Source organism: Rhinolophus sinicus, linkage group LG09, assembly GCF_036562045.2.
Source record: "Rhinolophus sinicus isolate RSC01 linkage group LG09, ASM3656204v1, whole genome shotgun sequence".
Classification (NCBI taxonomy): domain Eukaryota; kingdom Metazoa; phylum Chordata; class Mammalia; order Chiroptera; family Rhinolophidae; genus Rhinolophus; species Rhinolophus sinicus.
The window spans coordinates 86882343-86897842 of record NC_133758.1 but is presented as its reverse complement, the minus strand read 5'-3'; positions in this window follow the sequence as shown (position 1 = coordinate 86897842).

Below are 15500 nucleotides of genomic sequence, written 5' to 3'. Positions count from 1 at the left end.
GTTCATAGCCTGTTTGCCAAAGCTTAGCCTCATGGCCAAATCTACCCTGGAAATATAGGCTTTATTAGCCACATGCCAGGCTAAGAAGCAGAAATTCATTTACATGAAAGAAAAGTAAAAAAAGATATTGTGGAACATAGATAGTTATAATGTCTATTATAACATAGATAGTTATAATACAGATATTCATTTTACAGTTATGAAGCTGATATTCATACAGGTTAAATAACCTTCCGAAGATCTACGGATTTCATAACACTATACTGCCTCTCTGTGATGCTGTGCAATATTTGCTTTGCGCTTTTGTCTAAGCAATTCCTGCCAGAATAGAGCCCTGAAATGCCAGAATCATGCATTTCCACAATAAGTTCTGTATCCTTTAGATAAAGGGAAAAAAGGCTGTGATGAAAACTATTTAATGTAGAGAACTTAAGAGGCTCAAGGACTCTCAATCAGTAAAGAAAAATAAGGTTCTGAGAAAGTGAACTACAGGAAGAAGTCCAACCAACCAAGCACAAGGGTGGCAAGGTAGGTGGGTAAAACTTAACTGGGAGAAATCAAGGGAGGGCCCTCCCCTCCCTCTCTCTGGTTTATCCCCTCATCATGACAGTGGTCTCTGTCACAACTACTCATCTCTGCCATGGAAGCAGCCATAGATTAGACAGTGCATAAACAAATGGGTGTCGCTATGTTTTAATTCAATTTTATTTATGACTCTGAAAATTTAACTTCCATATGGTTTTTACGTATCACAAAATATTCGTCTTTTGATTTTTCAACCATTTAAAAATGTAAAAATCATGTGCTGAGCTCATTTGGAAATCGATGATAGGTACCTCCATACCCTGGACCACTTACTCAGCTACTAAAAGAAACAAACTCTTGATACATGTGACAACTTGGATGGATTTCAAGAGTGTTACGCTGAGTGAAAGAGTCAATCTCAAAAGTCACATACTGAATGATTCGATTTATGTAACATTCTCCAAATGACAAAATTACAAAGATGGAGGATAGAGTAGTGGTTAGGAGTTGGGGATAGAGGCCTGGTTGTGACTACAGAGGGGTGCCACGATGGAAATCTTTGTGATTATGGAATAGTTCTATGTCTTGATTAAGGTGGTTACTACATGAATCTATGCATGTGGTAAGAAGGTGCACATGGGCACACACACACACACACACACACACACACACACAGTGCAAATAAATTTTCTGGCTTTGATATTGTATTGTAACTATGTAAAAATGTAACCATTGGGCGAAACTGGGTTGGAGGGTACACGACTTCTTCTGTACTGTCTTTGTAATTTTATACAAATCTATAATTATATCAAAATAAAAATTTAAGTAAAAAGCAGAAAACGAACAGTGGGTTGGATTTGGCTCATGGGCTGTAGTTTGTCAATCACAGAACTAGGACAAACACATTTGCAGTAGCTACAGTAGGAAAAAATTAAAAGTATATAAAGTTATACAAGTCAATAAGAAAATGACAAGGAACCCATTTTTTAAAAATGGACAAAGGCTATAAGTAATTCACAAAGAATTACAAATGGCCAATAAGGGTATAAAAATGGTTAAAACAGTCCAGAAATATAAAAAATCACCACAAGCTTTTCGCTACAGGATCAGAAACATTCATACTTTTAAAAACAATATTATCAAGTGTTGGCAACCTTGTGAAGCAATAGTGTTAATAAGAGAGTAACTTGGTGAATTAATTTCAAAAGACAATTTGGTGGTTTCTACGAAAAACTTAAATAGACATCCCTTTGGTGCACCAATTCCATAGCTTACAATTAGTTCTCTGGATGTACGTACATAGGACCGCAAAAATAGGAGGGTAAGAATGTTCACTATAGTTTAGTTGGATTTTTTAAAAGTTGCTTTATTGAGCTATGGTTTACATACCATAAAATTAGCTCATTTTAAATATACAAATCAATGATTTTTAGCAAATTTACAGAGTTATACAGCCATTACTAAAATCCAATTTTAGAACATTTTCATCACCTCTAAAAGATCCCTCATACCAATTTGCAGTCACTCCCTGTTTTTACCCCTAGTCCTAGGCAACCATTAATTAATTTTTTTCTCTATAGAGTTGCCTTCCCTGGATATTTCTCATAAGTAATGCATTTTAATTTTAATTGGGACATGCCCAATATTCAACAGCATAAAATTTCTTTCACGAATGCTCTAGTATTACCTATAGACATGATTTAAAATCGTGCTCAAATTTAGCTGAAAGGAATCAAGACTACAGCTTCAGTAAGGAGGAGATTGAAGGATGTGAAAGAACATGTAAGACAAATTGGTATTAATGTATTTGCATGTATACCATCTTCCTTCAAAATCTGATAAACAAAATCAGTTGAACTTTGTCATGGAGTAATGCCGTGTAACTGTGACACTGTTCCCCATCAATAGGGGACACAAAATTGATCTGTGTATTTTCAAAGCAGGAGGCATTGGTACGTTGACAGACTTCTATTACAGTGACAGTACTCTCATTATGCCAAATGTCTAATGTACACCTAATGATTGTATTATACACAGAAAGCTGTTATGCACTGATTACCAACTGCCGTTTATAATCTTTTGAATGCATTTTCTGATGCTGAAAACGTGATGAAAAAAGTCACAAGAGGGAGAAAATGGAAGAGAAAGTGATCCATAAACAATGGGGCTTCATATAGCTCCATGTGGCTACATCAAGCTTCATGATGTCCGGGAGTCTTTGACAAGTTCTAGAAGCATGATAAATTTCTAGGCTTAATGGCAATAAAGCCAATAGTAGCCTATGATTTAAAATGTACGTGTGTGTCAGGATTATGGTAACACCTGATATTATGAATCCTTTGAGACTTAGGCCTGCTGGCAACTGCTGCGCTTACTACAACTCAACCGCAAATCATCAGTCATCCAAATCAATTAGAGATCAATTTTTCTGCTTATTTAAATGTTTAGGGTTCTTTTCTATGTTTGCTATGATCTAATTACATTTTCAAATATTTGAGAGGTTCAGTAGAGAGGGAAAATAAAAGGACTCAGTTCCTTTGAGCAGGGTAGGTGTTATAGCTTCCTGAAAATTGAGCCTTCATGCTAGGAATCAGGAAGCATGGGACCAGCTATGGAAACTCTGCTATCTCCTTCCCATGTGGCATTAGAAGGCAATCGTCTTTCAAGAAAAGTGACAGAGTAGTAAAAATAGAGGAATATCTTCTCTATGGTGGGATGAACAAAGTTTGAGAAGAACCAAGGGAAGAGAGTGGGAAAATAGTTTAAGAAACTGAAACTAGTTCAGCTTGACTAAAGCAGAAGTTGCAGGGAAGAAAGTGGCTAAAGATGAGGCTGAAGTGGTAGCCAAGAGCTAGTAAGCACTGTTAAAGTCTTGGGAATTTATTTAAGGACAATAAGAGATATTAGAAGATTATGAGTAAAGGAGTGGCCTGAGGATGTTTAGATTTTTAAGATTCACTCTGGGTGCAGGATGGAGAATGGTATGGAAGAGAATGAGACTGGAGGTAGGGAGACCGATTAAAAGATTATATCAGAATTCCTTAGGAGAGGTGATCATGCTTGCATTACCACAGTACAGTGGTGATAGAAAGAAGAGATACTTATATGATGAAATCTACAGCACTTGAATCTATAGTAATTGAATAGATGTGGAATGTGAGGGAAAGAGAAGAGTAAAGAAGAGCCCTGTGTTCCATTCATTGAGTCAGATATCATATGGGAGGGGCTGGTAAGGATGGTGTCCAGTTTAGACATATTAAAGTATTAATGACCAGAAGGCAAATACATAAATAATTATTATGAGCCTGAAGCTCAGGAAGAGAGATAAAGAAAGAGATAAAGGTTTGAGAGTCAGACATTGAAGCTGTGGGGGTAGATGAAATGAGATGAGATGAAACTTTGGGGAAATTGGGACCCAGAAAAGGTAAAAATGTCACAAAGATAATATTATTGGAGTTGGGATCACAACCAAGGTCTTTTGACTCCTAGTAAAGTTGTCTTGCCTAAGGAAGGGAGAGCAACCCAGCATGGTAGTTGAGATTCCCTGGCTCAGGAAGCAGATAGCAAGCCATTTGAATCTCAACATGGCCATCTATAAGCCAAGTGGTATTATGCAACTGACCAAGTCTCTTTACGCCTTACTTTTCTTACACTATATGGTAAGGAGATAATAATAATATCAGCTTTAAGGATATTGGATATTAAATGAGAAAGCATATCTAAAGCATCCAAGTCAGTGTATGACACATAGCAGGGAATCAATAAATAGTAGTTCTTACTATCATGTTCAATAAATAGAAGGAAAAAGGTTTTTTGAAGACCATTGCATACAGATTATGTTGAAGAATATAGATTTTAATATTTAAATTTAAACGTAATCAGCTCTCAGTTTTAATTTTTATTTAAACTGCTTAATTTTAATTTATACGAACTGTCACTTTTCCTTTAAACAGTAGTTGTACTATTGGGGTTTGTTTGACAGAAGATCAAACTTTATGTGGCTAGAGAAGATAATTTGCATTCTGTTTTGGAGTAACTCTGCCCAAACTGAAGAAGACATAAGAACCACTTCCAAAGTCACACTTCTTTACATTAGGGGCTATTGGTATTATATTAAAAAAACAGTGAATTTCTCTACAAAGAGTAAAGTAGCACATTTGATGGGAAAGTGCCTACAACATGGCAGTGCTGTTTAATCTATTTTGGGGAAGAAAGAACCCATCCAGAAAGAACATAATAAATATGCTAAGTTTATACAATATGTGCTCAGTGATAAATATTCTAAGCATGTACTTCAATAATTCTCTCATCAGAGCAGCCTTGTTACCCCTACCATCAGCAGATACTGATAATTAATCAACTGAAGTGAATCTGTACAGAATAAACAAATCTGTTATACATGAATGATGATTATGTCTCTTTCAGTTGTGAAGGCTTTTCATAACTTATTCATATCAATGTTATGAAGACTTTTCCCTTAAGCAAAAAAATCTTCTTTTGGATGAGACCTGTTTTTGGACTGTTTCTGGTGATCAGTGGCATTTCAGCCATATCCAATGGATGTAGGTTATTATAGAGAGCATATGGGGGTTCTGGGGTGTTACTCCATTCTATCCCCCAGGAGGGAGAGAGTGGACCTCTTAACCTGTTTCACAAACATTTGCAGTCTTGCTGGAAGAGCAGGGACGATTTGCCCTGACTGTACTCGTAGAAGCGGACATGATAGCTATTGTGTCCTGATGGGAGCACAGAACTCTACTGATAAATCTCTCCATAGGACACTTTGCAGCTTATGAACATAGACATTAACTTCTGTGGCTAAGGAATATGGAAAGGATTATGCCAGGCAGAGAGTGGCTTCAGGTTGGTCCTGAAGAAAATAACAACAGCCCCATGAGTAAAATACACAGATATACTCCAGTTCCTAATACCATATTCATGATCATATTAAAGATAATTCTCCATAGGTCTCTCCATTTTTGCACATATTATGAGCAGAGGCTCTGATGGCCTCTGCTCCAAATTATTTTATCAGGACATTTGTATAACTAACAGCTTTGGATGCTCCTGGACATAGAACTGCATGCTTACTGTCCCTTATAAAATATTTAGGTTCCCTAACTCAGGGTTCCTCTCCTGTAGTGCAACCCATTGCAGTGGTACCTGCAGTGCAGGTATCACTTCACTCTCTTTGTGTCACCCTGTGGGAAGTGGAGCTTGGGGAAACCAAGCTGATATTCTGGCTGTTGCTATTACTGAGTAATAAGCTGTCTTTTGTCTCTGACCCAGGAGTCTCATGTCTTCTGCCAGCATTCACAAAACTTGCCAGCAGGTAGACTAACATCTCAGACCCTTTATAGCTATTAACAATAGATTTCAGCATGTCTAATATTTAATATGAGTTATTTTCATGAGTTATTTTAATGTATGTAAAAATTTGCCTTTGTGGTTCCAGTGTTTCTAAAATGAAATTTAGGACACAAAGAATTGGTCTGTAGTCAGTACAAAGGGAAGATATTTCTGGAAGTGATATGGAAATCAAAATAGTCAAAGCATGTTCTAAATCATCCACCGTACAGAAAATTAGAAAATACTTGTCTGTATTTTAATAATCAATAAAAAACAAAACCCCAAGATGGAAAAATAGAATAATGTTTTCCTAAAGAGTCAGACAAAATTTCAAAGTAGGAAGAGAACTTAAAAAATGAGTTGATTCAGAGGTGTAAATGTCTAATTATTTGTTTGTTTTGTATAGCTGAAACTAATTTTAAAAATGAGTTTATTCAACTGATTCCCTCTATTTAAAAAAAAAAAAAATGTGAGGATGAACTCTCATTGATTTCCTTTCATTGTCCATAATGGCTTTTATAAACTTCGTCTATATTCCTTAGAAACTTAGAACAAATTTGATATACAAAGGTATTCATTATGTTTTACTTATGATAGATAAAAATTATAAATTACTTAAATACCCACCCATTACAGAATGGTTGAGATATGGGTAAATTTTTATGATATTATATTAGGTTGTCATTCTTAATTGTTTTTCAAGAATACTTAATGATGTGATAAAATGCTTGTTATATATTGTTAAGTGAGATGGTGAGATACACGAGTTGTGTTATCCCAGTAATATAACTCATCATTATAGCACACACTCATACACAGAAAGAAAACAACTGGAAGAAAATTACTTTAAAATATTAAAGTAGTTATCACTGGGTTAGGGGAATATGGAGGATATTTATTTTTCTTCTTCTTTGCCTTCTGCATTGTCAAAATTCCTTATAATCTAACCAGATTTTAAAAAAATTATCAATTAAGCAATAAAATCAAATCCTATTCCCGGATAACTAACAGTAAAGCTAATTCTTTGCTTAATTCACCGCGGGGCTCATTCAAGCTTTTCTCCTTTTCATTTATAACTCTTTTCACCAATGAGAAAGTGCATTTTGCAAAGTAATGTGGGGAGGTAGAGTGAAGATTTGATTCCTCAGCCTGCTACACCGTCCTGCCTCTCTTTCCCAATTTATCATACTCTATCCTTATGCAAAGTCACATATCCTGAAAATTCCTGGAATTTTTACCCCCGGGGGACTCCAGCCAGTGCCCTGACATTGTGGAACTTCTCTTAGCCTGCTGCCTAATGGCACAACTGAGTACAAATTTGTGACACACCAGGCAAAATGTGTTCTTGGCTCATTCCCACCTCCTCCACCCATCTCCCCCTTTGCTGCATCAATTTCTACACCTCTTTATACGCGCACGCGCACACACAGGTAACTCTAGCTTTAAATCAGTGCTATCCAATGGCAATATAAGCTGAGCCACTGTCATTTAACGTTTTCTACTAGCCACATTAAAAATGTGAAAACAAACGTGAAATTAATTTTAACAATATTTTATTTAACCCAATATGTCTAAAATATTGCTATTTCAACATGTCATAATATAAAAAAAAATATTTAATGAGATATTTTACATCTGCTTCCATCCAAAAATCTTTGCAATCCAACGTGCATTTTATATTTCCAGTACATCTCAATTCACACAAGCCGCATCTTCCGTGTTCATTAGCCATATGGAGCTCGTGGTTACAGGGTTAGAGGGCAAAGCTCTGGAGAGATTCTCCCTCCACAACTTCTGTTCCATTCAGAAATGTAAATGCCTCGTGGTGACTTTTTGGGTTGGCTCTACCCGGACTGCCATCTACACTTAACCGGTGGCTTGAGAGGAAATTGCTTGTCACAGATTGTGACACACACATCGAGGTAGATCAGGTACCTTTTGTTATTCCACCACACAGAGTAGGTTGTCACTTATCTGACCTATGAATCTTGCCAGAATGGGTGACTGGATCAAGCAGAGGTCAGCTACCAGCCACCTTATTAAAGGACAGTGTGCAATTTAAGTATGGGGCTATCACTGTCCTGAACACACACCGCCCTCCTCACCCTCAGCAAAGGAAGTGGTTTCTTATTCCACCTTGCGTCTGAGCTTGGCTGACTGATGGCCTGGCTGTCTGTCTCAATGAATCAGGACAAGAAAATAGAATGTTAGTACTTAATTGAGCCTTTTCAAAATTAAGTGTACTCCTTTCATTGGTGAAAAAAATAACTGAGTCCTGGGTAGGAGAATTTCATTTTAATTAAAAATTTTAATGTTTAAAGATCTTCTTTGTCGCACTCCCCGTACGACCTAAAATGAATTAGCTCTGGCACCTGCAAGAGTCCTCGGAAGTTAATTGTACTGGCCTCTGTTTTCAGCAGCGGATCCCTAATGGACTCAGGCGGTAGGAGCATGAAGAGGAAACACTGCAAACGCTGGTGGCCCTGAGGCTGGAACTGTGATTGTGTCCAACTGACGGACTAGTTCAGACATGAACAATCTGGCCCCATGACTTCACATTGGAAAGCTAGCGCTAACACTGATAGGTTGTTCTTAAATACTCAAGTGCTTCAATGTTCTCTGCCTTATTGCAGTTTAAATTTCTAGCTTCAAAAATAAATTTTCCAATTCTTCTAAATTCTTCCCCACCCTCATGTTTCCCAGCTTTGGAAAGATCTTGAGATAGTAAGCCTAGCATAAGTAGTCTTCGTCTGAGTAATAGAATACTAGAATGTATAACACTAGAATAGAATCATAGTGTACTAGAGCCAGAAGGACTCTCAGAGGACAGCGGCTCTGACCCTCTCATTCTAGTATTATTATTTATTACATATTCTTATGTGCAAAATGATTTATGTGCGTTCAATTCAATATTATAGGAACCTTGCAAAATGGGTATTTTTATTTGTTTTTTAGGTCAGGAGACTGAAGCTCAGAGAGGTCAACAACTGTCCAAAGGTTGCACAGCCATAAGTGGTGGAGCTGGGACTCAAATAAAGCTCAATCTGATTTCTAACTCACCATATTAGCTGAAGCTGGTTAGACACACAAAGAGATAGACTGATAGGGAAAAGATAAGAAGAACCAGTGCTAGAATTTACATAATGCAACTAGTTCTCTTTTTTTTCTACATCTTGATTAGCTGTTCAAAAGAGTGCAAAAGAGAGAAATAATATCTACATAGAGTTTTTTTTGTTGTTGTTCTGTTTGTTTTTTTAATAAACACATAGGTCTCCTTAAACTAGTTTTGGTAAAATTGTTCTGTGGAGCATCTAATTATTAAAAAATTATGGAGCTCTTGATCAAGAGTTACAGGAATTCTTGCAAAAAAAACTGCTACACTAGACGAAATGCTCCATACTACAGATAGCCAGCGTCGGACAGTATCTTGTACACGTCAGTGGCTGCTGCTCCTTCAGACACTGGCCTGTTCTGAGCTGTCCCTCCTGAGTGTACTGAGGGGCCAGTGTGGCCCAAGCTTGATTTGCCACTGCAGTGAGTGGTATTACTGGGCTCAGGCGACCTCAGCCTGATTCATAAACGCAGACTTGGGCTTGGCGCAGGACCATGGGTGTTCTGGTTCTGGGCCATAGAAACTGGGCTCAATGTCTTCAAAGACTGTCAACGTAATTTCCTTGAGCAGTCAGTTTTACGTTACTGGGATCGTATGGGACTATGGTTAAAGCTACCAAATAGTCTACTCTAAGAACTCCTATTTCTCTAAGATTTGCTACACTAGCGATAACGTTTTCAGAACAACTTGTGGAAGGCAGTGATGGCTCCTCAAAGATGTCCACAATCCTGCTCCCTTGAACCTGTGAATATGTTACATTGCATGGCAAAAGAAAATTAATGTAGCAGATGGAATTATAGTTGCTAATTTTGGGGGGCTGAATTGTGTCCCCTTCAAAATTTCTATGTTGAGATACTAACCTCCAGTACGTCAGAATGGGACTGTATTTGTTCATAGGGTCTTTAAGTTAATTAAGAGGTAATTAAGTTAAAATGAGGTCATTAAGGTGGGTCCTAATCCAATATGACTGGCGTCTTTATAAGAAGAGAAGATACAACACAGATATGCACACAGGGAAGCCATGTGAAGACAAAGGCAGAAGACAGCCATCTACAAACCAAGGAGAGAGGCCTCAGAAGAAACTAACCCTGCGGACACCTTAATCTCCAGAATTGTGAGGAATGAAGTTTCTGTTGTTTAAGCCACCCAGTCTGTGGTACATAGTTGTGGCAGCCCTAGGAAACTAATACACTAATCAACTGACCTTACCATTGCAAGGTTATCCTGGATTATCTGGGTGAGCCTAATATAATCACACAGGTCCTTACATACAAAAGAGGAAGGCAGAGAAGGTGATCAGAGTGATGTGATATGAGAAGAATTGGACCCACTGTTACTGGCTTTGAAGATAGAGAAGGAGGGCGATGAGACAAGGAATGTGGTGGCTTCTAGAAGCTGAAACAAGCAAGAGAATGGATTTTCTCCTCGAGCCTCCAGAAAGCAACCCAGCCCTGCTGATACCTTGATTTTACCCATTTTGGACTTCTGAACTACAGATAATAAGTTTATATTGTTTTAAACACTAAGTTTGTGGTAATTTGTTGCAGCAGCAATAGGAAACAAATACACCAGGGTTCCCAGCCGATCTGTGTAATACATAAGACATAAGCCATGAGCCTTGCTTCCGCATGGTTTGCATATCTGTGATACCATTAGAAGCTCTCGAAAATATATTGTTATATGTTATTTATCCACTTTTCTTGTTGGTGTTGTAGAAGAAACCAGAGACATTTTTCTCATGAACGGGTAGCTGGAATAAGGTATTGGGAAAGGAAACTGCTCCGGTCTAATACCTTCACATAGGAAATTCAGAATAAGCCTTAAAATTGTGGAGGAAACCAAATCATCACGATGACTTTAGTGTAAACTTATACTCGTTGACCACTATAGGATGACCGTCCTCAGTCCTTATTGGCCTTGGTGCCATAGGGATACGAGTTTATGTTTTTGATGCATACATTAAATGAATATTTACTGAGTGCCTCGTCGGTACTGGGATGCAGAAATAAGCCAAAAAAGATGCCATCCCTACTTTCACTTTAATGGGAGAGGCAGATGATAAATAAATAAATGTATGCCAGGGCATGATAAGGGTAGGATGAAATCACGAAGGAGTAGGTGAATGAAGCAGAGACAGGAGACTTCTCTAAGATGGTGACATTCAACGAAGATCTGAATAACAGATGTGTGAATTCTCTGAGGTCCAGGACTATGTCTTCTTCACATTTGCTTCTGTGCCGGGGTCTAGTCCTCACAATGTAGGGCAGGCATCGTGTTTCATATGAGAATATGAGGCTGAGTTGGCAGAGGCAGTGATAGTCAGACACTGTGGAAGTATAAATAATGTACATAACCCCAGGAGTAATGCTCACCATCAGCTACCTGCCCAATGGTTCTTAAAAGTCCTTTCTGTTCTTGGAGTATACAGCAATCACATAACTCCTTTAGCTCAGAGTTTTTTGGGGTATTATGTGCCATCTATCACCCTGGTAGCAATGTAAGAGACTTTCACTGGTCACCACTGTAGGCTGGGGACTTGCATTGAAATTAAAAATGGGTATTCATCCTCCAATTTGCAGTGGCTATGTCAGGTTTTAAAGGTTTTCATTGCCTCCTGCAATGTTCTGTATCACCTGAGTGCTTGTGAATTTAATCATTCATCACTGAATTGGGGTATTTGGCTATTGAGCAGGGCACTGTCACAACTTATATTATAAAGTTAATAATTGTGATTTTTTTTCCCAGTAGACATCTAGTGGCTGCTCTTATGATCCCCACTTCCATTTTGGGGTAACTTTCAATGCACATTTTATACTTGGTGAAAATGAGGGTCCACCCATGTTCTGCTAAGGGTGGGCACAGGTGTTCACATGCCTGTGTGTACCTGCTCTGCTCTAAGAACCTAGCTGTTCAAGGCCTGGCTCTCAGAGCATAACATCTCAAAGCTTGGGGGATTTGTTTTCAATCATACTCCTCAAGGTGTCTTAGGTTTCCTTATCCCGACTCACTTTCTCCCTGGCCTTCCTTCCCTTTGAACTCTAAAAACGTTGACATAGCTTTCTCCTTTGGACCTATTAAGAAGCTAGGTCATGTTCATTTCTGACCTACCTTTAGCCCACTCTCAGGGAAGGCTTATCGGGCTTGATCTGACACTCCGCAGGGTTCTGAAAACAGATGACTGCACAGAACGGCTCTCCGCGTCCTTGAGTTGCTGAGTCTCAGCGGCAAAGTCGGAACTTGAGAGCTCTTGTTACTTATTTCATGGTTCTCCTTTTGCTCTGTCACACACGTCCTTTACCAGCCCTGGCATTACTTTTGCAAAGTGCAGTCCACACAAGGGATCAGTATTGCAATGTATAGTTATGTGCCTACAGTTTCCAACATGTAGGTGCCATTCTCTGCAAGCATTTTTGCTGGATACCTTTTCCAGCAATCTAATCGGGGGCATGTCAGTAGTGGTAGTGGTGCCTTTTATTTGCTTGTTTGTTTTTCGTGGAGCCGAAGAAAATCAGATAGTTTAAAAGCATGGCCAAAGGGCATATACCCGGGTTGAGCATCTACACAGCTGCTCTGGGTAAGGTGGAAGCTCAGAGCAGGACGTGCTGCCCACTTCTCTGAATTCCCAGAAATTGGGCCCATGCTCAGGCTGTGTGCTTGTTAGCTTTCCCCATGATTTGGGTTAGCTGCTTTCCCAGCTAGCCAGACTGGCCTCTGGTGTTACAAGACACAGGTGGCTTTCAGGCTTGTATTGGTTTCCTCAAAGTGCCATAACAAAGTATCACAAACTGGGTGGCTTCAAACAATAGAAATGTATTCTCCCACAGTTCTGGAGGCTAGAACTGTATCCTAAATCAAGGTGTCCTTAGGGCCATCCTCTGAGACACTGTGTAGAATCCTCCCTTGCCTCTTAGCTTCTGGTGGTGGTTGTTGGTCCTTGGTGTTGCTTGACTTGTAACTGCACCACTCTAACCTCTGCCTTTTTAATACATGGTATTCTCCCAGAATGTCTCTGTGTCTTCTTATTAGGACACCAGCCATAGAGGCTTAAGAGCCCACTCTACTTCAGTACGACCTCATTTTAACTAATTACATCTCAATTTCCAAATAAATCACACTCTGAGGTAATGGGCATTATGACTTTAGGGGGACACAATTCAACCCAAACAGGACCTCTTCAGTTGAAATTCAATTGCCAGCTACTTTGAAATGGGAGCAAAAAGGGTGGTCTGGGGACAGACAGGAGGGACCAGTATGAGACAATTTACTCATCAGAAAGGCACCTAAAGCTGTCAGGAGAAGACAAAGTGGCAGGTGTCCAGCCAGTTTATTATACTTTCTCTTCTTAGCTGATGTTTCATGTCATGCTATTGTTTGCAAGGCATCTGGAAGGCAAGAAACATCTTTCTTGTTTCAGGGCTCGTGACAGTTTAACTTTTTGAAAATTTCATATTTTGGGGAATTCTAGAATAAAGAAGGAAGCTTCGTTAACTGAGTCTGACTCCAAATGTAAGTTCAAATACACTTTTATCCGTATGTGGACACACTTACACACATAGCGTGGTAGGTAGATTTGATAGGTGGACTAATGGACCCCATAAGCTGCCCACATCCTAATTTCTAGAGCCTACGAATTTACCTTATGTGGCAGAGAGTTTGCAGATGTGATTAAGTTAAGGATCTGGAGTCTCTTGGATTATCCGGGGGACCCTAAATAGCATCACAAGTGTCCTTTTAAGAGGGAGATCACAGACAGAAGAGGCCATGTCAGGGAAGCAGAGGCAAGAAGAAGATGCTATGTACACTGGCTTTGAAGGTGGAGGTAGGGGCCACGAGCCCCTAGAAAAAGCAAAGAAAGAGATTCTTGTTTAATTCTTCTGGAGATAGCATGGCCCTGTTGGCACCTTAATTTTAGCCCCTTAAGTCCCATTGTGGAATTCTGATCTCCAGAATTGTAAGATAATAAATTTCTGTTGTTGTAAGCCACCAAATTTGTGGTAGCTTTGGTGGAGCAGTCATAGGAAAATGTATGCACAGATTATGAATCTTGTATTTAAATTTAAAAATATGACTCTCTCTACATACACACATAAAGACATCAAGACTTGAAGAAAGTACAGTAAAACGTTAAGAGTGCCTGACTCTGTTGGTAAGTTTATGAGTTATTTTTTTCATCATTATTAACATTTCCTGAGTCTTCCAAGATTTCAAGAAAAAAAAAATCTAATAGATTCTTGATTTTTTTTTAATGTAAGGAAATATTATTCAGTTTTAAAGAGTCTTAAAATTCTGACACATGCTATAACATAGAGGAAACTTGAGGACATGATGCTATAATAAATGAAATAAGCCAGTTACAAAAAGACAAATACTATATGATTCCACTTTTATGAGGTACGTAGAGTAGTCAAATTTACAGAGAAAGAAAGTAGAATGGTGGTTGCCAAGGACTAGGGGGAGGGTGGAATGAGGGTGGTTGTTTAAGAGGCACAGAGTTTTAGTTTTGCAAGATGAAAAGAGTTTGGAGATTGGTTGCACAACAGATGTGAATATGCTTAATACTACTGAACCATAGTTATAATTGGTTAGATAGATTTTATTTTATATGTATTTTTTCACCTTTAAAATTTTTTACAAGTTCATTTATACTATAAAAGGAGAGCTTCTGTGATGCTCTTAAAAACAAATATTCAGTCTATGATGTGATCTTGGTTACATGAGGTTGTATTTTCTCTGTATCTTTTAAATCCCTTTGGAGCAACTGGGGTCACCCCTTCACATAAGCTTTAGGCTCATCCGCTGGTATCCTTTTCTCTATCAGTTTTCCTGATTTTGCGCTTGCTTTTATTCTTTCACTCTTTGCTTGGTCATTTTCCTCTGCTCAGGAACATATTCGAGTCTTTCGGGGCTTTGTTAGACCTCTTGAGAGTATGTTAATCAATTACTCTTTTTTGAAATGCTCCTTTATTTGGCTTTTACAACATAATTTGTATATTGCACATACACTCTCCTTACAGACAGACACACACACTTCAAAACACTCATGGATTATTGATCTCTGGCGTCTTTCCAACATCCACATCCTCGTGTGCAAGACATGTGCAAGACAATATGACTCCTTTCTCTCTCCCACACCCACATATAATCAGTTATGGCTGATTAATGTTGCCTCCTATGTATTCCTCTAGCCCTGTCCCATCTCTAGTGCCAGGTTCCAGCCTATCTTGTCTGGGTGTTCCAATAGTTCAGTCTTGCCTCATCCTCCCCACTGCAAGCAGACTGATCTATCTAAATGATAAATTGGTCACGCTATGTACTTTCTGCCTTAAAGCCTTTTAGTTAAGGCGCACACCCTTCAGCATGGCACCCAACACCCTCCATGACATACTCCCTACCTGCCTGTCCCGACTCCTCTCCTTCTAGTCCCACAGCTCAAGTTACCTATCACGACCAACCACTTTCATAACTTGCTGTGGGCAATTTCTGGGCTTCCGACTTCTCATTTTCTCTGGCTGGA